The sequence below is a fragment of the Somniosus microcephalus genome, unplaced genomic scaffold, assembly GCF_052327205.1.
Source record: "Somniosus microcephalus isolate GS21.2 unplaced genomic scaffold, FLI_Smic_1.0 unresolved_chr2, whole genome shotgun sequence".
In the NCBI taxonomy this organism is placed as follows: domain Eukaryota; kingdom Metazoa; phylum Chordata; class Chondrichthyes; order Squaliformes; family Somniosidae; genus Somniosus; species Somniosus microcephalus.
Window position 1 is genome coordinate 34,602,539 of NW_028225180.1, and position 21,751 is coordinate 34,624,289.

The window sequence follows — 21,751 nt, forward strand, 5'->3', positions numbered from 1 at the left end:
ATTAGTGGCGTTGACCCTACTCTAGCATTATCGCTGGTGAGCTTACCTAACTTTACTGGTGGTGAAGATTCTCTATCATTACTTGTGGTGACCCTACTCTCACATCATTGCTGATAACCCTAACATAATATTACTGGTGGTGACCTTAATCTAACATTGCTTGATGTAACCCTGCTCTGACATTACTGGTTGTGACTCTACTCTAACATTACTAGTGATTACCCTACTCTAACAGCACTGGTGTTGACCTACTGTAACATTACTTGTGGTGACCTTACTATAATATTAATAGTGATAACTCTACTCTAACATTACTGGTGTTTACTGTACTCCAACTTTGCTGTTGGTGACCCTACGCCAACATTACTGATGGTGACTGTACTTCAACAGTGCTGGTGGTGACCGGACTCTAACATTTCAGATCATGACACAGCATTAACACTACTGGGGCTTTAGCCTGATCTAACGTTACTGGTAGTCACCCTACTGCAACATTACAGTTTGGAAATTAAATATAACAAGTTCTAATCAATGCTCGGACCGAATATGATTAGAGTTGATCCAATTTAACATTACTGATGATGACTCCACTCTAACAATACTGGTGGTGAACCTACAGGTCAAACATGGGCAAGGAAATCTCCAACTGACTAACAACCACCCTCACTAAGTGGATGAATCAGTACGCCTCCTTGGAACATGAACTGAGGTTATCGAGGGTGCAGAATGCACTCTGTATCGTGAGCTTCAATATCCGTCACCAAGACCTGCTCGGTAGCACCACTAAAGGGCACAACTGTCAGATTGGGCGTGTTGCGGGGTGTGCGAGAACCCACATGGGGGAAAACCCAGTTCACATGCTCCTAACCAAACTACCTGATACATCTATGTTTGAAGGAATTTGCAGGAGTGATCACTTCACAGTCCTTGTGGAGACGAGTCCCGTACTCACACTGAGGGCGCCCTACATCCAGTAATGTTAGAATAGGGTCACCACCAGTAACGTTAGTGTAGTATCACTATCATAAAAGTTGGAGAAGAGCCACCATCAGTAATGTTAGAGTAGGATCACCAACAGTTATTTTAGAGTAGAATCACCAACAGCGCTGTTAGAGTAGGATCATCACGGGTAATTCTAGAATAATGTCACCACCATTAATGTTAGATTAGAATCACCAACAGAACTGTTAGCATCGGATCATCACGGGTAATTCTAGAGTAGAGTCACCTCCAGTAATGTTAGAGTAGAATCACCAACAGTACTGTTAGTGTAGAATTATCACGGGAAATTCTAGAGTAGAGTCACCACCAGTAAAGTTAGATTAGGGTCACCACCAGCAACGTTGGAGTAGACTCACCTTCATTAATTCGAGATTCACAACCAATAATATTAGACGAGGGTCACTACCAGTTATGTTCGAGTACAGTCGCCTCCAGTAATGTTAGAGTGGGGCCATCACCAGTATTGTTGAGTAGAGTCAGCACCAGCAACGTTCGAGTAGGGTCAACAGCAGTAAGGTTAGAGTAGGAACTCAATCAGTAATGCTAAACAAGTGTAATCTCCACTAATATTAGTGTAGATGCAGCACCAATAATGTTGAAACAGCGTCTACACCAGTACTGTTAGACTAGGATCACCACTTGTAATGTTAGTGTAAATTCAGTACCAGCAATGATAGAGTAGAATCACCACCAGCAATGTTCGTGTAGGGTCAACATCAGTAACGTTAGAGTAGAGTCACCATCTGTAATTACTTATATAATGGATGAGTGAAGATTTGACCAAATTATGTGAGGCCCGAAGAATCTAACACAGGGATTGGAGAGATGTTCACTTCACGGATCACATGGCGGGCGCAGAGCATATTCTCTCAGGAAATAACTCCCTTTCATTGTTTTTAATGGACGGAGTTACATGGACTCAGCTGTACAATGTCCTCATTGGGCACACTGAAGTGGAAAATCGCCCCTTGTTTGTTAAGTGGCAGTAACTAAGTTCAATTATTGTGTAAACTGATTTTCTCACCAGGGGACAGATTGGTCTAAAAAGGGGTAGCATTTACGGATCTCAGATAAACGCCAGTCGGAAGGGTAATGCAGGACAGAATTCACACAGTCGGCCAATAATTCTACAGATAAAGGATATACACTATAATTTTCTCACAGCCTTTGGTATTCTCGGTAAGTCAATGCATCCTGTTGTTTAATAGTTGTCAATGGTCTCACTGTTAATGATTATGTAACAGAATCCGTCGAGATCATTTATCTACCGGGATATTTTGGTGAATATCAGCGGGAATGTCATCAGTTTGCCCGGCTGGTTAAGCTCTATCCTATCCAGTAGATCTTGGGCAAGGGGTACTCAACCTTCCTCTCTACACTGAGAGAGGGGGAGGCTGAATCGCCGGATCCTCCAACAGTACTTATTCCAGTAAAGTATTTGTTGCTTAGTGTCTTTAGTAATCATTTCTTTTATACCACGTTCCCTGTGTATTTTAAGTTGATAATTGCTCGGACGGCAGGTACCTCCACCCAGTAGCTGAATGTTTTATTGAATCCATATATTTCCAGTAATTGCTGCGAAATTATATTTCACCATTGCCTGAAGTACGGTGGATTGGCGTCGGATTTTGTGTCCCTCTATATTGAATGGTCAATGTTTCATTCCTTTTAATTCAATTTATATATATACTAGCTGAAGTGCCCGGCGGTGCCGAGGCTTTTTCGAGGGCATGTTCTTGTTGGAAGAGAGAGAGAGAGCAACTGGGGGGGAAGAGAGAGTGCGACTGGGGGGAAGAGAGAGAGCCACTGGGGGGAAGAGAGAGAGCAACTGGGAGGAAGAGAGAGAGCGACTGGGGGAAGAGGGTGGAAGAGGGATGAAGAGGAGGGGGGAAGGGGAGGGGGGGAAGGGGAGGGGGGAAGGGGAGGGGGAAGAGTTGGGGAAGGGGAGGGGGGTGAACGGGAGGGGGAAGGGGAGGGGTGAAGAGGGGGGGAAGGGGAGGGGGGAAGGGGAGGGGGGGAAGAGGGGGGAAGGGGAGGGGGAAGAGGGGGGAATGGGGAGGGGGGAAGGGGAGGGGGGGAAGCGGAGGGGGGAAGGGGAGGGGGGAAGAGGGGGGAAGAGGAGGGGGTGAAGAGGAGGGGGGAAGAGGGGGGAAGGGGAGGGGTGCAAGGGGAGGGGAGGAGGGGGTGGGGAGGAGGCAAGAGGGGGGAAGGGGGGAAGGGGAGGGGGGCAGGGGAGGGAAGGGGTGGTGGGGGGGAAGGGGGGAGGGGAGAGGAGGGGGGAAGGGGAGGGGGAGGGGAGGGAGGGAAGGGGGAGAGTCCCTGAGCCCCCTGATCTCCGCCCCCATCACCTGAGCCCCGCCGCCCCGATCTCCCGAGCCCCACCCCCCCTGATCACCCGCGCCCCGCCCCCCCCGATCTCCCGAGCCTCGCCCCCCCGGATCTCTGGAGCCCCGACCCCCTGATCTCCCGAGCTCGCCCCCCCCACCCCCCACAATCTCCCGAGGCTCGCCCCCCCGAGGCTCGCCCCCACACCCCCCCCGATCTCCCGCCCCCCCTGATCTCCCGCCCCCCCCGATCTCCCACCCCCAACCCCCGATCTCCCGCCGCACACCCCCAGCCAAGCACTAAACTCCGGAGGCCCGCTCCCCAGAGCACCGGCCCCCCGCCCTCCCGAGCTGGCTTCAAGTCCGCCGATTGCGGCTGTGAGAGACGGGCGGTGGGCCCGTTTGCCGGGGTAACCCTTCCCGCTCTCCAAGCCCCCGCCCGAGATCCGCACTCCCGAGAGCCCCGCCCCCCCCACCCGAGCCGAGCGGGGAACAGAGAGAGACACCGCGTCTCAGCTGCTCCTTCTGCGCGCGCACCCTGACCCTCATGGCTGACGCCATTGCCCCGGGCAACGTGACACTGGGGGGGGGTGAGGAGCTTTGCAGAAGCCGTGGGACAATTACCTAGCTCGGGCATGGCTGGGCAAGAAAGGCCCAGGCTTTGAGGCCTAACAATAATGGGGAAAAGTAGGAAAAAGAATCTTCAGGTTAGAGAAAAATATTTACAAATGAATAAAGTTTTTTTAAACAATTTCATAAAAGCAATTTTATTTTGCTGGAAATGTATATTTGAAAAGAAAGACGCAGAAAGCAGGAAAATGAATGGAAGCAAGATGGCGGCTTACTCACCTCGGTTCAGAATGATAAGGCCCGCCCACACACACACCGATTGGTTGACCGGCAGGTCACCAAAGCGTAGGATTGGTCAATTGTCCCGTCACTCGACCGTAGGAGGGCTCGGCTGCACGCGCCAGGAACCTGGCGTACGATTGGTCGACCTCGAGGTCACTCTGTCGCTAATGAGCGGATAATGAGATGCTAATGAGCGGAATTCTGAAGGTTTTTCGGATACCGCGGGCGCAATTTTGTCCGGCCGAAACGTAAATATACTTACCATCGTTTTGGAACGGTGAGCTTTCTTTCGAGGTAACGCACGCATAGGTACACTCTGTAACTTTTGAGTGCATAGCCAGAAAGACGCACACCCGAGACAGACAGAAGGACAGACAGAAGGACAGACAGATAGACAGACAGAAAGAAGTATCTGTTTTTATATATAAACTAGCTGAAGTGCCCGGCGGTGCCGAGGCTTTTTCGAGGGCATGTTGTTGTTGGAAGAGAGAGAGAGAGCGACTGGGGGGAAGAGAGAGAGCGACTGAGGGGAAGAGAGAGAGCGACGGGGGGAGGAGGGGGAAAGAGGAGGGGGGGAGGGGAGGGGGGGAATGGGAGGGGGGGAAGAGGAGGGGGGAAGAGGGGGGAGTGGGGGGGAAGGGGAGGGGGAAGGGGAGGGGAGAAGGGGAGGGGGAAGAGGGGGGAAGGGGAGGGGGGAAGGGGAGTGGGTGAAGGGGAGGGGGGAAGGGGAGGGGGGAGGAAGGGGGGAAGGGGGGAAAGGGGGGAAGGGGAAAAGGGATGGGAGGAAGGGGGAGGGGAGGGTGGCGAAGGGGGGAGGGGTGGGGAGGGGAGGGGGGAGGGGAGGGGAGGGGGGAAGGGGGAGAGTCCACGAGCCCCCTGATCTCTGCCCCCCATCATCCAAGCCCCGCCCCCCCCGATCTCCCGAGTCCCGCCCCCCGGATCTCCGGAGCCCCGCCCCCCGATCTCCTGAGGCTCGCGCCCCCACCCCCCCCCCCCGGTCTCCCGAGGCTCACCCCCCCCGAGGCTCGCCCCACCACGAGGCTCGCCCCGCCCCGATCTCCCGCCAGCCCCCCAACCAAACACCGAACTCCGGAGGCCCGATCTCCCAAGCACCGGCCCCCCGCCCTCCCGAGCTGGCTTCAAGTCCGCTGATTGCGGCTGTGAGAGACGGCCGGTGGGCCCGTTTGCCGGGGTAACCCTTCCCGCTCTCCAAGCCCCGCCCGAGATCCGCACTCCCGAGAGCCCCGCCCCCACCGCCCGAGCCGAGCGGGGAACAGAGAGAGACGCCGCATCTCAGCTGCTCCTGCTGCGCACGCACCCTGACCCTCGTGACCCTCGTGGCTGATGCCGTTGCCCCGGGTAACGTGACACCGGGGGGGTGCGCTGAGGAGCTTTGCAGAAGCCGTGGGACAATTACATAGCTCGGGCCTGGCTTGGCAAGAAAGGCCCAGGATTTGAGGCCTAACAAAAACGGGGAAAGGTAGGAAAAAGAATCTTCAGGATAGAGAAAATATTTACAAATGAATGAAGATTTTTTATAAACAATTTATGAAAGCAATTTTATTTTGCTGGAAATGTATATTTGAAAAGAAAGACGCAGAAAGCAGGAAAAAGAATGGAAGCAAGATGGCGGCTACTCACCTCGGTTCAGAACGATAAGGCCCAACGACACACGCACCGATTGGTCGACCATCAGGTCACCAATGCGTAGGATTGGTCAATCGTCCCGTCACTCGACCGGAGGAGATCCCAGCAGCACGCGGCCAGGAACCTGGCGTACGATTGGTCTACCTCGAGGTCACTCTGTCGCTAATGAGCGGATAATGAGATGCTAATAAGCGGAATTTTGAAGGTTTTTTGGATACCGCGGGCGCAATTTTTGTCCGGCCGAAACGTAAATACGCTTAGCATCATTATGGAACGGTGAGCTTTCTTTCGACGTAACGCACGCGTAGGTATGCTCTGTAACTTTGGAGCGCATAGCCGGACAGACGCACACCCGAGGACAGACAGAAGGACAGACAGAAGGACAGACAGATAGACAGGCAGAAAAGAACGATCCCCGTTTATATATATAGATATATAAATGACCTGGCTATTTCAATACAGAGGAGAATTTCTAATTTTGCTAATGACACCAAACCTGGTAAAGCAAACAGTAGCTACAGCAGGACATAGGAAGGCTAGCAGAATGGGCAGTCAAGTGGCAAATGGAATTTAAAAAAGAACAGTGTGAGGTGATGCATTTTGGTAGAAGGAATTAGGGAGAGGCAATATACACTCAATGGCACAATTTCAAAAAGTGTGCAGAGACAGAGGAACCTGGGAGTTAAGGTGCATAGGTCCCTGATGGTGGCGGGACATTTTGAGAGAGTGGTTAACAAAGCATATGGGATCTTGTGCTTCATAAATAGAGGTATTGAGTACAACATTAGAGAAGTTATGCTAACATTTTGTAACGCGCTGTTTAGGCCACAACTGGAGTATTGCATCCATTTCTGGTCACCACACTAAAAAAGGATGTGAAGGCCTTTGAGAGGTTGCAGAGGAGATTTAGCACAATGTTTCCAGGGATGGGTGTTCTTGGCTACAAGGACAGGTTGGAGAAGCTGTATTATGTTTCATTAGAGCAATGGAGGTTGAGGGGTGATTTCACAGAGGTGTAAATGATTATGGCGGATTTGGATAAGCTAGACGGGGAAAACCTGTTCCCACTAGTTGATGGTAAAAGGACTAGGGGACACAGATTTAAGGTTTGTGTAAGAGATACAGTGAGTATGTGAGGAAAATGTTTTTTTACGCAGTGACTGTTGAAGACCTCGAATTGGCTGCCGATGGAATTGGTGGAAGCATAGACATTCAAAGTTTTCAAGGGGAGACTGGACAGGCACTTGAGGGAAATAATCTTGCAGGGCTACGGGGATAGGTGGGGTGCGACAGGATTGACTGGATTGCTCTACAGAGAGCGGGCACAGACTCAGTGGGCCGAATGGCCTCCCTCTCTGCTGTAATGATCGTTTGACTTTCCCTCAACGCTCGCCTATATAGCAAAAATCAATGTAGGTAACGCTAAGTAAGGAAACATCTGAGCATTCTCCCACAATAATCTGTGTGGTTTATCCGAGTGTCCTGTTTGCTAACCTCTGCTGCCTCTTCCTTACAGCAAACATACTGACAATCCTGATTCTCCAGGAGAAGTTGCGGCCTTTCAAATGTACCTCGGTCTACATGGTGGCCATTGCGACAGCAGATCTACTGGTCATCACCTTCCAGAAACTGGTGTTTCAGATTTTCTTTTTCACGTTAATTCCTGTCCTACATTGCCGTGTGTAAGTCCATTCATTGCATCAATGCCGTCACCCTGTATATGTCAGTTTGGTTTACAGTCTTGTTCACTTTTGACCAATTTGTAACTATATTTTGTCAGAAGTTTAAAACAAAGTATTGCACAGTGAGAACTGTGGCAGCAGTTTTATCAGTTACCCTTGTGCTGGGCATTACAGAGAATATGCCCATTCATTTCTCCTTTGAATCTCAACGAATCATTAACAATGTTTCCTGGGGATGCCTCACCAATGTAGCCTTTTATTTATCTCCTGCAGGCACAGCATATTTGCGCTTTCAAAGAGTTTTCATTCCATGGCTTGCTGTTGGTTTGATATTACTGTTTAATTGTTTGACAGTCAGATGAATTGTAGTGATTAGTAGGGCCCGCAGGGGACTCCGGGGTCACTGCAGTGAGAATCAAAGCAATCCAGAGATGGAGAGCCAGAGGGAATCCATCATTTTACTGTTCACTGTATCGGGAAATTTTTTACTGTTGTGGTTGATAACTGTCGTGAGTAACTTGAAGAACAGCATGGCTGTTTACTACAGACGTGAGTATGAAACCCATGAATACATACTTTCTGAATGCGGATATGTGCTCTTGTATTTGAGTTCCTGCACAAACACATGCATTTATGCAGCGACACAAACCAAATTCAGGCAAGAGTTTGGAAGATGGTGACATTACCTTGGACATTGAATCTGATATTGGTTAATAAACTGAAGAATTAAACAATAACTTCCTGTCCTAACTAGAGCTCAATTGCAGCCCATGTTCTGTTTTAGAATGTCAATCTTTCCCTTGGGAAAAAAGCGGTTTGTTCTTGTGCAAATGAGCAGGTATCAGGAAATATTCCTCCCAATTTGTGCCATGTGTTTGATGTCTGCTGCATTTCCCGTGTGAACATAATCGATTCCCGCTAACACAGCGCCCGTACCGCTCAAGGTTCACAGAGAACAGTCATGATTGAACTACAGCAGTGGAGTAGAACATGTGGGCGTCAGCATCAATTACTTCACACAGCAAGAACTGGAATGAGTCGCTCAGTTTAATTAACAGATAGACATTCCTTTAGTGTTGAAACAATGTGTTACAATGGTGTTTATTTGTAATTCTGTAATCTTGGTGTGATTGTTGCAGATGCTGGATTTCCCATCAGACCCCGTCCTCCCACCATTGTCCCCTAGACCAATAGAACGGGCCCTGTCTCCTGATCAGTGTCTAAAGATGGAGACAGTAGGAATTTGCCTCAACAATGTGACATTAGGCATCTTTGTTCACAGATATTTACTGAAAATTTCAACTGGTCATTAGTTTTTTGGAATGTAATAAGAGGCGATAAGACTGTTTAACCCAATTAGTCCTACTCAGCGGTTACCCTCCAGCCAGTCAAATAGCTCCAATCACATTATCCACCAGGTCTCAACATCAACTCACCCTATTTTGTTCATACAATTCAGTCTCCAATATTGACATATTTTGTGACTCTGTTAATTCCACAGCTTCACTGCTCTCCATGTAAAGAGGAGTCTCTGACCGTCCGTTCTAAATCTCTTCAATCCATTCTTTATTCTATACCCGTTAGTTCCACATCCCTCAAATAATGACAGCAATCTGCTACTTTCTATTCTGTCCCATAAATTGTTAACCTAAATCACCTGGCACAACTCACCAAAAAATCTCATCCTGTTATCAATTCACAAACTAGTGCAAGTCAGGTAAGTGCAGTTAAGATCGTTAATTGATTGCTTTCTCTTGGAGATGAAAGCGGTTTACTTAGGATATACAACACAGAAACAGGCCATTCGGTCCAACAAGTCCATGTCGGAGTTTAAGCTCCACTCAAGCTTCTGTTCATCTGCCCTAACATCTCCTTATATATCTCGTTGTCCAATTTTTTTGATAACATTTCTGTGACTGCGCCTGGCGACATTTTATAATGTTAAAGGCGCTATATAAATGTAAGCTGTTGTTGTTGTTGTTAAGGTAAAACAAAGAAAATTCTGAAAAAGGACAAAGGAAGTGATTGAATGAATGGAAAGTCTGAGAATTTTACCTGTGCAGGTGAGTGAGGCCCCCCACCGTGGATCAGCTGATTGCTCACTGGTATTCAATTGTTAAAGATCAGAGCAATGCACATGTGCAGGTGAGTGAGGCCCCCACTGTGGATCAGCCCATTGCTCACCTGTACTCTATGGTTAAAGATCAAAGCAATGTAAGTGTAAAGGTCAGTGAGGCCCCCAATGATACATCCGTTCAGTGCATGCCTGCTCTCAATGGTTAAAGATCAGTGCAATGTACCTGTGCAGGTTAGTAAGACTCCCACGCTGGATCAGCCCAGTGCCTGTATGCACTCAATTGTTAAAGATCTGACAATGCACCTGTGCAGGTGAGTGAGGCTCCCCATGGTGGATCAGCCCGTTGCTCATCTGTTATCGATGAATAAATTATTTAAGCAATATACCTGAGAAGTTGAGTGAGGATTATCAAGATGCATCAGCCCAGTGCTCATCTGCTCCCAATGGATAAAGATCTAAGCAATGCAAAATTGCAGATGAGTGAGTTCATCCACGGTGGATCAACCCTATGCTTGTCTCTGCTCATTAGTTAAAGGTCTGAAGAATGTTCCTGTACCTGATAAATCTGTGAGTGATCAAGTGAATGAGAGAGAGAGAGACACCACCACAGGGAAATAGATGAATGTGTCACTAAATACAGCGTGAAAAAGAGAGCCAACGACAGAGAGATAGATGAATGCGACACAGAATACAGTGAGTGACACAGAGAGACACCAACAGAGGGAGATAGATAAAGGTGACACTAAATACAATGAGTGGCACCGAGAGACACCAACAGAGGAGATAGATAAAGGTGAGACCAAATACAATGAGTAATACAGAAAGAAACCAACAGGGAAAGAGAGAGAGAGATCCAGGTGTTTATTAATAAATATAATGTCAGGTTTGTGCTGTCTATACCCCATTAAAATGACCTGTGATCCCGTGTATCGTGTTAAAGAGATCAGCCCTGTAACACAAATTGACAATGAGAGGGCTGATTAACATAGCCTGACTGAGGTAGAGTGCCATAGTGTAATAAAGAAAGAGACCTGGTCTCGTGCAATAATAACTGAGACAGTGTCTAGTGTAATATAAACAGACAGGGCCGAGTGTAACATAACTAGAGGCAGGGTCTTGTATAATATATACTGAGGCAGGGTCTAATGCAGTAATCACTGAGACAGGGTCTAGCATGCTATAATCAGAGACAGGGTCTAGTGCAGTAATAACTGAGACAGGGTCCAGTGTAAATTAATCAGAGACAGAGTCTCGTATAATATAAAGAGACACAGGGCCTTGTGCAGTAATAACTGAGACAGGGCCTAGTGTAATATAAAAACAGGCAGGGTGTAGTGCAGTTGAAACTGAGACAGGCCTAGTGCAACGTAACAGAGTCAGGGTCGAGCAAGAAAACCAGAAAACTAGCATGCAGGTAGAGCAAGCAAGGAAAGTGGCATGTCGGCATTTATTGCAAGGGGGTTGGAGTATAAGAGTAAGGAAGTCTCGTTACAATTGTTGAGGGCCTTGGTGAGACCACACCTGGAGTACTGCACACAGTTTTGGTCTCCTTATCTAAGGAAGGATATACTTCCCTTGGAGGTGGTGCAGCGAAGGTTCACTAGATTATTAGCTGGGATGAGAGGGATGTCCTAGGAAGGGTGAGTATGGCCAGGTGAGTATTTATACTACTCTATAGTTTGACAGATATAGTTCAGAGCTTATAAAGTTTAGAAGATCTTAAGTGTGTGGTTATAGTTTCTAATCTCTCTGTTGTGTAGCGCGGAGTGCTAGGAAACAAGGGTCCTTGAGTATATCATTTAATTGTAGTATAATTGGTGGTATTGATTTAATTTAAATTAATTAATTAAATGTTAAGTCATGGCAGAAAAGCTCGGCCCCGTGGCATGCTCCTCCTGCAATATGTGGGAAATCAGGGACACTTCCTGTGTCACTGAAGACCATGTGTGCAGGAAGTGTCTCCAGCTTCAGCTACTGGCAGACCACATTGTGGCGCTGGAGCTACGAATGGATACATACTGGAGCATTCACGATGCTGAGGACGTGGTGGATACCACGTTTAATCAGTTGGTCACACCGCAGGTAAAGGCTGCAAAGGCAGGAAGGGAATGGGTGACTGCCAGGGAGAGCAGTAGGTGCAGGCAGGTATGGCAGTGGTCCCCTGTGGCCATCCTCCTCTCAAACAGATATACCGCTTTGGATAATGTTGGGAAGGATGGCTTATCAGGGAAGGCAACAGCAACCAACTTCCTGTTATCATGGGTGGTTCTGCTGCACGGGATGGGAGGGAAACGAGCCGGAGTGCTAAAGTGATAGGCGATTCTATTGTAAGGGGAATAGATAGGCGTGTCTGTGGCCGCAAACGAGACTCCAGGATGGTGTGTTGCCTCCCTGGTGCAAGGATAATGGTTGTCTCAGAGCAGCTGCAGGGCATTCTGGAAGGGGAGGGTGAATAGCCAGTTGTCATGGTGCATATAGGTACCAACGATATAGGTAAAAAACGGGATGAGGTCCTAAAAGCTGAAAATAGGGAGTTAGGAGGTAAATTATAAAATCGGACCTCAAAGCCAGTAATCTCAGGATTGCTGCCAGTGCCACATGCTAGTCAGAGTAGAAATAGAAGGATATTTCAGATGAATATGTGGCTAGACGTATGGTGCAATGGGGAGTGATTCAAATTCCTGGGACATTGGAACCGGTTCTGGGGGAGGTGGGAGCAGTACAAACTGGACGGTTTGCACCTGGGCAGGACGGGAAAGATATCCTAGGAGGTGTGTTTGATAGTGTTGTTGGGGAGGGTTGAAATTCAATGGCAGGGTTTGGGAACATGCGCTGGGATAGAGAGTAAAGGGAAGCAAGGATAGAAGCAAAAGGCAGGAAGGAGAAAAGCAAAAGTGGAAGTCAGAGAAATCAAGGGTGTAAATAAAACATGGCCGCAGTAAACAATAATAATTCTAAAAGGTCTAAGAGTGTTAAAAAAACAAGCCTGAAGGATTTGTGTCTTAATGGGAGGAGCATTAGGTGGATGAATTAGCTGCGCAAATAGATGTAAACTGATATGATCTAATTGGGATTACGGGGACACGGCTCCAGGGTGACCCAGGCTGGGTATTCAACATACAGGGGTATTCAATATTCAGGAAGGACAGGCAATATGTAAAAGGCACTGGTTAGCATTGCTGGTTAAAGAGAAGATAAACACAATAGTAAGGAAGGATATTAGCTCTGATGATGTGGAATATGTATGGGTAGAGCTGAGAAATACCAAGGGGCGAAAAACGTTAGTGGCAGTCGTATACAGACCCCCAAACAATAATGCTGTGTTTGGGGATGGCAGTAAATGGGAAATTAGAGATGCGTGCAATAAGGGCACAGCAATTATCATGGGTGACGTTAATCTAGATATAGATTGCTCTAATCAAATTAGTAACAATACTGTGGAAGAGGAATTCCTATAGTGTATACGGGATGGTTTCCTGGACCAATATGTCGAGGAACCAACTAGAGATCAGGCCAACTTAGACTGGGTATTATGTAATGAGAAAGGATTAATTAGCACCCTTGTTTGCGAGGCCCCCTGGGGAGGAGCAATCATGATTTGATAGAATTCTTCATTAAGGTGGAGAGTGAATTAGTTGATTCAGAGACTTGGCTACTGAATTTAAATCATGGAAACTACCACGGAATGAGGTGCGAGTTGGCTAGGATGGATTGGGGAATGTTACTTAAAGGGTTGACGGTGAATAGGCAATGGCAAACATTTAAATATCGCATAGATTAACTACATAATTTGTTCACCCCTGTTTGGCATAAAAATAAAACAAAACAGGTGACTCTACATTGGCTAACAATGGAAATTAGGGATAGCATAATATTCAAGGAGAGGACATATTAATTGGCCAGAAAAAGCAGCAAACCTGAGGATTCGGAGCAGTTAAGTATTTTGCAAACGAGGACAAAGGTATTAATTAAGAGGGGGAAAATAGAGTATGAGAGTGAGCTTGCAGGGAACATAAAAACTGACAGTAAAAGCTTCTATAGGTATGTGAAGAGAAAAAGATTGATAAAGTCGAACGTAGGTCCCTTGTAGTCAGAATCAGGGGAATTTATAATGGGGAACAAAGACATGGCAGACCAATCAAATACATACTTTGGTCAAAGGAGGACATAAATAAACTCCCAGAGATGTCGGGGAACATAGGGTCTAATGAGTGGGAGGAACTGAACGAAATTAGTATTTGTAGCGAATTGGTGTTAGGGTAATTGACAGGATTGAAGGCCGATAATTCCCCAGGGACAGAAAATCTACATCCTAGGGTACTTTAGGCAGTGTCCCTAGAAATAGTAGATGCCTTGCTGGTTATCTTCCAAAATTCTATAGTCTCTGGAACACTTCCCATGGATTGGAGGGTAGCTAATGCAACCCCAATATTTAAAAATGTGGTCGAGAAAAAACGGGGAATTATAGACCGGTAAGCCTGACATTGGTAGTGGGGAAAATGCTAGAGTCCATTAAAAATGATGTAATAGCAGAGCACTTGGAAAACAGTGACATAATCGGAGAAGGTCAACATGGATTTACAAAAGGTAAATCATGCTTGACTAATCTACTGGAATTTTTGGAGGATGTAACTGTTAGAATAGATAAGGGAGAACCAGTGGATGCGGTGTATTTGGACTTCCGGAAGGCTTTCGATAAGGACCTGAATAAGAGACTAGCTAGCAAAGTTAAAGCACATGGGATTGGTTGTTAGGTATTAACTTGAATAGAAATCTGGTTGGCAGACAGGAAGCAAATAGTTGGAATAACGAGTAATTTTCCGAGTGGAAGGCAGTGACTGATGGGGTACAGCACGGATCGGTGCTAGGACTCCAGTTATTCACAATGGCCAAGAATTTCGGGTCAGAGGCTTCCCACGGGTGCAAGCCTCCGACCTGCAGTTTCCTACTGCGCTGGCCATTGTGCTATATTGTGCTGTGCTGTGGGACCATGTGCGATTCCAATCCTGGGCCTCCTCCAACTGCCGGCGTGCAGTGCTTGCGTAACCCAGGGGCGCAGTTAGTTCGAAGCATCCTCTGGTATCACGTGGGCCATGGAGAGCCAATGGTAGCAGGGAATGCCCATTCATAAATTTGACAGGAAGAGTTGTCAAGACTATAAATACAAATCAGCCCCAAAACATAATTAAAACATCAAATAAATTAAATAAACATCACATTTTAAAATAACTATAAATTACATAAAATAACTATTTTAAACAATAATTTAAAATTTTTGAATAAAATAATTACTGATTCAATCGGGGCTAACAATAAACTTACGTTTCTTTAAAGTATTTAATGATAATAAACCTGTCGAAAAAATGTTTTAATTTTACTTAATTCCCCACTTAGCTTTTTAAAAGCAGGCCATGCGACTGCTTTTTAAAAGTGTAACTCCTGGAGACTTACCCTCCCGGAGAAAGCTGCAAAAAAAACATAAGTTCCAGGCGCACTTGCTGACTCTCTGGCGCACGCATTCGATCTGTGAACCCCTTCCATTAAGTGAATGGATGTTCTGGTTTCCTGCGCATGAACAGTGCATGCACAAAACAGGAACTTTCCTTGGGCCTACGCATGAGTACCCAGTGCATACTCACCCGTGGGGACCCGAATTTCTGGGCATTATATATTAATGATCTAGATGAGGGAACTAGATGTAATATCTCCAAGTTTGCAGATGACACAAAGCTGGGTGGGCGTGTGTGCCGTGAGGAGGATGCAGAGAAACTCCAGTACGATTTTGACAGATTGGGCGATTGGGCAGATGCATGGAAGATGCAGCATAATGTGGATAAATATGAGGTTATCCACTTTGCTGTCAAAAACAGGAAGGCAAATTATTATCTGAATGGCAAAAGATTGGGAAAAGGGGAATTGCAACGAGACCTGGGTATCCTTGTGCACCAGTCGCTGAAGGTAAGCATGCAGGTGCAGCAGGCGGTTAAGAAGGCAAATGGTATGCTGGCCTTCATAGCGAGAGGATTCGAGTACAGGAGCAAGGGTATCTATCTGCAGTTGAACAGGGTCTTGGTGAGACCACACCTTGAGCGTTGTGTGCAGTTTTGGTCGCCTTAACTGAGGAAGGATATTCTTGCCATGGAGGGAGTGCAGCGAAAATTCAGCAGATCTTACCTGGGATGGCAGGAATGATGTATTAAGAGAGATTTAGTCAATTTGGCTTATGTTCGCTAGAGTTTAGAAGAATGAGAGGGGATCTCATTGAAACTTATTAAATTCTAACAGGACTAGGTAGACTAGATGCAGGAAGGCTGTTCCCGATGGCGGGGGTGTGCTGAACCATGGGTCATAGTCTAAGGATAAGGGGTAAGCCATTTAGGACTGAGGTGAGGAGGAATGTCTTCAACCTGCGCAATTCTCTAACACAGAAGACAGTTGAGGCCAATTCATTAAATATAATCAAGATGGAGTTAGATATATTTCTTAAGGCTTATGGGAGCATGCAATATGGGGAGAAAGCAGTAACAGGGTACTGAATTTGTATGATCAGCATTGATTGCATTGAATGGCAAAGAAGGCTCGAGGGCCGAATGGCCTACTCCTGCTCCTATCTTCTATGTTTCTATGTTTTTATGAGAGATTGTGTAGAATGGGTCTGTACTCTCTGGATTTTAGAGAATGAGAGGTGATCTCATTGAAATATATAAGATTCTGAAGGGGCTTGACAGGGTAGATGCTGAGAGGAGGTTCCCCCTGGCTGGAGTGTCTGGAACTAGGGGGCATAGACTAAGGATTAGGGGATGGCCATTTTAGACAGAGTTGATGAGGATTTTCTTCATTCAGAGTTTTGTGAATCTTTGGAATTCTCTGCCCCAGAGGTCTGTGAAGGCTGATATGGATACATTTTTGGTCTCTAGGGGAATCAAGGAATATGGAGATCGGGCGGGAAAGTGGAGTTGTGGTCGCTGATCAGCCATGAGCTTATTGAATGGTTGAGCAGGCTCGAGGAACTGTATGGCCTATTCTTGCTCTTATTTTTATGTTCTTCTGTCTAGTGCAGTAATAACTGAGACAGGGTCTAGTGTGCTGTCTCTCTGTAGCAATTTATGTTAGTTTTCTAGTTAATTCAGGGGTTTGAGTAAGTTGGGTCGATTCCCATTGTGTGCCGCCACCTAGTGGCTATTTGGTACCTAGCAACTGCAGTAAAAGCGCAGTAAAGTGCAGTAAAGCACAGTAAATGCAGTAAAGTAAACTACTGTATATATTACAGACCTACAGCGGCACATGCTCTGGGAAGTATATTCTTCCCACGCCTGAGTCTTGGATATTATTTGTCTGTAAGTACTTGAGAATGTTATAGATGATTAGTGTACACTGTATGTTGCAGAAAATGCTTAGTTTGTAACTTTTCTGTGTAAGCAAACTTACACAGCTAGCCGTGAAGTGCTCACTACCTGTCTAGCTCTGCATAGGAATGCGCTGCGAGGGCAGAAATGTAAAAAGACAACAGCACAGCCGGCTCAAGCACAAGAAGATACCACTCAGCTACCATGAGTCTACGCTCAGGAAGACAATATACCATAGAGGACGTCGACCAGCCAATCGAGAAGCATGAGCCTCTCCGAGCAAATGATGCCAAGTCACAGTCCTCTAAAGCATCCTCTAGCTCATCTCAGCGGTCCAGCAGACCGTCGTCATCAACAGCTTCTGCAGCCGCCAAAGCACGTGCCAAGGCAAAAGCTGCCCAGGCTCAATTGTCCTTCGCTGAAAACGAAGCTAGTGTGATGAAGCAGAGAGCTGACCTCGACGCTAGTGTGATGAAGCAGAGAGTTGACCTTGACGCCAGTCTCCACATTCTCCAAAGCCAGAGAGCTGCCGCTGCCACTGAAGCTGAAGCTGCAGCTTATGAAGAAGGTGAGGAGAACGAAGGCGGGGAGCCGAGCCATGAAGCATATGTTCTAAAACAGCCCCTCAGTCCAGTGCAATGTACAAGTGAGTATGTCCAACAACACTCCAAATTGTTCTTCAAGGAAACATCCAGGTATCTCGACGCAGAACCAGCTACTCACCACAGTAGAAAACAGCCCGTTTTTGGAGACACTGAGATTAAAGGAGAAGAAACAAGTAAGACTTACCTGCTGAGACCTCCACAGCACTCGGCCAATCCAGCCAAGCAGTCCTCACCCGAGCCACAAGGTGCACAAGACCTCGCTAGGTACCTTATCCGCTGAGAATTTTTAAGTTCAGGCCTTCTAGAATTTGATGACCGTCCTGAAAATTATTGGTCATGGAAAGCGTCCTTCCTGAGTACCACCAAGGACTTGAATCTGTCAGCCAGAGAAGAACTAGATTTGATGACAAAGTGGCTCAGAGCTGAGTCTTCAGAACAGGCGAAGAGAATTCGCTCAGCGCATGTCCGCAATCCCACAGCAGGCCTCAACCTGGTTTGGCAACGTCTCGAAGTCTGTTATGGGACACCAGAAGTCATTGACCACGCACTGCTCAAGAAGATTGAGGACTTTCCGAAGCTAACCAACAAAGCTAATGTCGAGCTCCGAGAACTGGGCGACATTCTCCTCGAACTGGAGTGTGCCAAGGGAGAAGGTTACCTGACCGGCCTCTTGTATTTGGATACAGCTCGTGGGGTAAACCCAATAGTGGAAAAGCTCCCCTACAACCTTCAAGAGAAATGGATAGCTAAGGGATCCAAGTACAAGGAGGACAATGGAGTGGCATTTCCCCCCTTCTCTCTCTTCTCCAGGTTCGTCCAACAACAGGCAAAGGTGAGGAATGATCCAAGTTTCACTTTCTCCACCTCCAGCAGTTACGCTCCTTCGAGAACAGAGAAACCCACAAAGAACAGCAACAAATCCTCTGTGAGCCTGCACAAAACAGATGTTGCAGCTGAACCCTCAGTCAACCAATCCAGTTCTGCTGGGAATAAAGTGGACGACCCAGATCGTCAGTGTCCAATACGCAAAAAGCCCTACCCACTCAAAAAGTGTCGAAGCTTTAGAGACATGCCTATTGATGAGCGCAAATCATACCTGAAAGAGAATTGCATCTGCTTCAGGTGTTGTGGGTCGACTGTGCACATGGCGAAAGACTGCAAGGCGACAATCAAGTGCTTTGAGTGCAACAGTGAAAAACACATCGCAGCCCTGCATCCAGGTCCTGCTCCTTCAACCACCGAGAGTGCTGCGGTTGACAAAGAGGATAGCGGGGAGCAATGCGAAAGCACATCTTCTTCAGTCACCTCCAAGTATACAGAGGTTTGTGGAAATGCAAGCAGCCCCCGCTCATTCTCCAAAATCTGCTTGCTTAAACCATATCCTGCAGGGAGAAAGGAGAAGGCAATCAAAATGTACACAGTGCTTGATGAGCAAAGTAACAAGTCTCTAGCGAAGACAGAATTCTTCAATCTCTTTGATGTCAAGGCCAGCGCAGCTCCGTACATGCTAAAAACCTGTTCAGGGACAACAGAGACTACGGGTAGGAGAGTTGGGAACTTCATGATCGAGTCCATGGATGGGAAACTACAGCTTCCCCTCCCCACCTTAATTGAGTGTGCTCTGGAAAGTATATTGTTCTCACGCCTGAGTCTTGGATATTATTTGTCTGTAAGTACTTGAGAATGTTATAGATGATTAGTGTACACTGTAAGTTTGCTTACAGAGAAAAGTTACAAACTAAGCATTTTCTGCAACATACAGTGTACACTAATCATCTATAATATTCTCAAGTACTTACAGACAAATAATATCCAAGACTCAGGCGTGGGAAGAATATACTTCCCAGAGCATGTGCCGCTGTAGGTCTGTAATATATACAGTAGTTTACTTTACTGCACTTACTGTGCTTTACTGCACTTTACTGCGCTTTTACTGCAGTTGCTAGGTACCAAATAGCCACTAGGTGGCGGCACACAATGGGAATCGACCCAACTTACTCAAACCCCTGAATTAACTGGAAAACTAACATAAATTGCTACAGAGAGACAGCACATCTAGTGTGACGACAGTTTTGTGACGTCAGTCTGTATTCTGTGTGATGTCAGTCAACAGCCTGTGTCTGTCGCTGAGCTTCAGTCAGGGTTGAGCTCTCTCGATTGAGGAACATGTGTCTGATGGCTGTCTGACGTGCCATCGGCCATGTTTGACAGCTATGGGAATTGAGTGAACACACCAAAGGTTTATTTGGAAATAGAGGAGATGACAGTATCACGGATATGGCAAATGTTTAGTTATAAATAGAGGGTCTCAAGGAAACACAACAACTATTTAATAAGAAAAAGGGGTGAGGAATCACAACCATATGGATTTGTATTTGACATGGTAATGCAATGGTTACCTTTTGCATGCCTTTGCTTTCTGCTTCATCTGTTGAATTTAGATGATGTCGTTGATTACACATCACCCGCTCATGACTGTAGCTGAGTGCAGATACATCGCTGACTGACGGAATTAAAAAATGTTGGTCGTCTGAATCCAGTTAAATGAGAATGTCCCTATTACACAAAACTGACTGCAATTCATCGCCACTTCCCCTACAAGCTGGATGCAGGCCGGATTGGTTGAGCCTGTGATCCCTGTGGACCTTAAAACATGTGGAGTTTCTTTGTTTTGGCAAAACCAGCAGAAAGTGGAGCGTCAGTTACAGGTAAAGGGGGCACTTAATCGCAGTTAAAAAATGAAGCCCATGGATAATTAAAATAATTAGGCTGTTGTTAGAGTAAACTTTTCAATAAGGTTCTTGAAACTTTGACTGAGGTTTCATAGGTTTATTCAGCACACAGTGTCTGCAATATTACTTAAACATACAGGTAAAAGGTAGTCCTTACAATCACAGCTGATGATAGTTGGTGAGGGATTGAGACGTCTTTCACTTCTGAGCTCAATATCTTAGGCTTTAATGAACGGAATACTCAGTACAAACAGCCAGTTGTATTACAATTATCTCACTCCCTCTCCGTGAACATCCACACAATGTTCCATTATAGAACTATATGAAAGTTAATTGTAACTCCATATAAGGAGACTTTCATCGACTTATCCATGATCAATAAGGACAGTTTTCCTTACATAGCGTTCTCTTTATCTGGTGGGCTTACAAGCGTAATTACCTCAGAGTCAGTACCTTATCGATAGTTTCACTCTTGATCCACAACATTTCAATTCTACCAAGTGAAACCGTTAATTATAGGTCGGCGTTTGATTTTGGATCATTCTTACCAATTAAATGATGATGTAGACTTAACTATCTTCCAACATTGTAGCAAATTATTAAAATTCTCTGAAATGTTTGAATCAGATTGCCATGGCATGTGTTTAATTAAATCTCTATCTGCTTCATCCTGAGACTGACCAGTGCCCTATGATCAGCTCTAGCCTCAGCAGTCCACTGGTACTTTAAATTGACTTAATGTTCCCTACGTAACAGGGATAGGTGAAGATTAACATTGCTACAATAGGAAGATAAACCAATACAGTAAAACATTATCAGACTTTAGGACAGTCTGATTAATCCTTTACATGCAATCTCCCCTCTGTTTGAGCTAGATTAATTAAGGCCAACACCATGCAATATCTCATCAACATCATACATCTATCACGACCTTTTCTCTTGTGCAGATCTCTACCCATTTGTTTTAAACGTTACTCTCTCCAGAGCTCATTAACCATTTCATGTCAGCCTGACGAACCATGTATTAAATAGGATTACATAGGATATAAGGCACAGAAACAGGTCATTCGGCCCGAGCAGTCCATGCCGCAGTTTATGCTCCACTTGAATCTCTTCCCGTTTTTCCGAAACAAAATCTTTCAGCATAACCCTCTATTCGCTTCTCTCTCATATGCTTGTCAAGCCTCCCCTCCCCTCCCCTTAAATGTATCAACATATACAATGTGCTTCAATTTCTCCATGAATTTCAAATTCAGTTTGAGGGTGAGAAAACTAGGTCTCAAACTAATGTCCTGAACTTAAATAATTATAATTACAAAGGTATGAAGGCAAACTTGATTAAGATGGACTGGGAAAATATATTACAGTGTAGGACTGTATTAAAGCAGTGGAAAACATTTAAGAAGATTTTTCATAACTCTCAGCAAAAATATATTCCAGTTAGAAAGAAAGAGTCTAAGAGCAGGATGAACCAACCGTGGCTA

General features: G+C 46.0%; 1 pseudogene; it reads left to right on the forward strand.

Moving 5' to 3' along the window:
- Positions 1-21,751, forward strand: part of LOC147092449 (uncharacterized) — an 89,096-nt pseudogene that overhangs the window by 48,040 nt on the left and 19,305 nt on the right.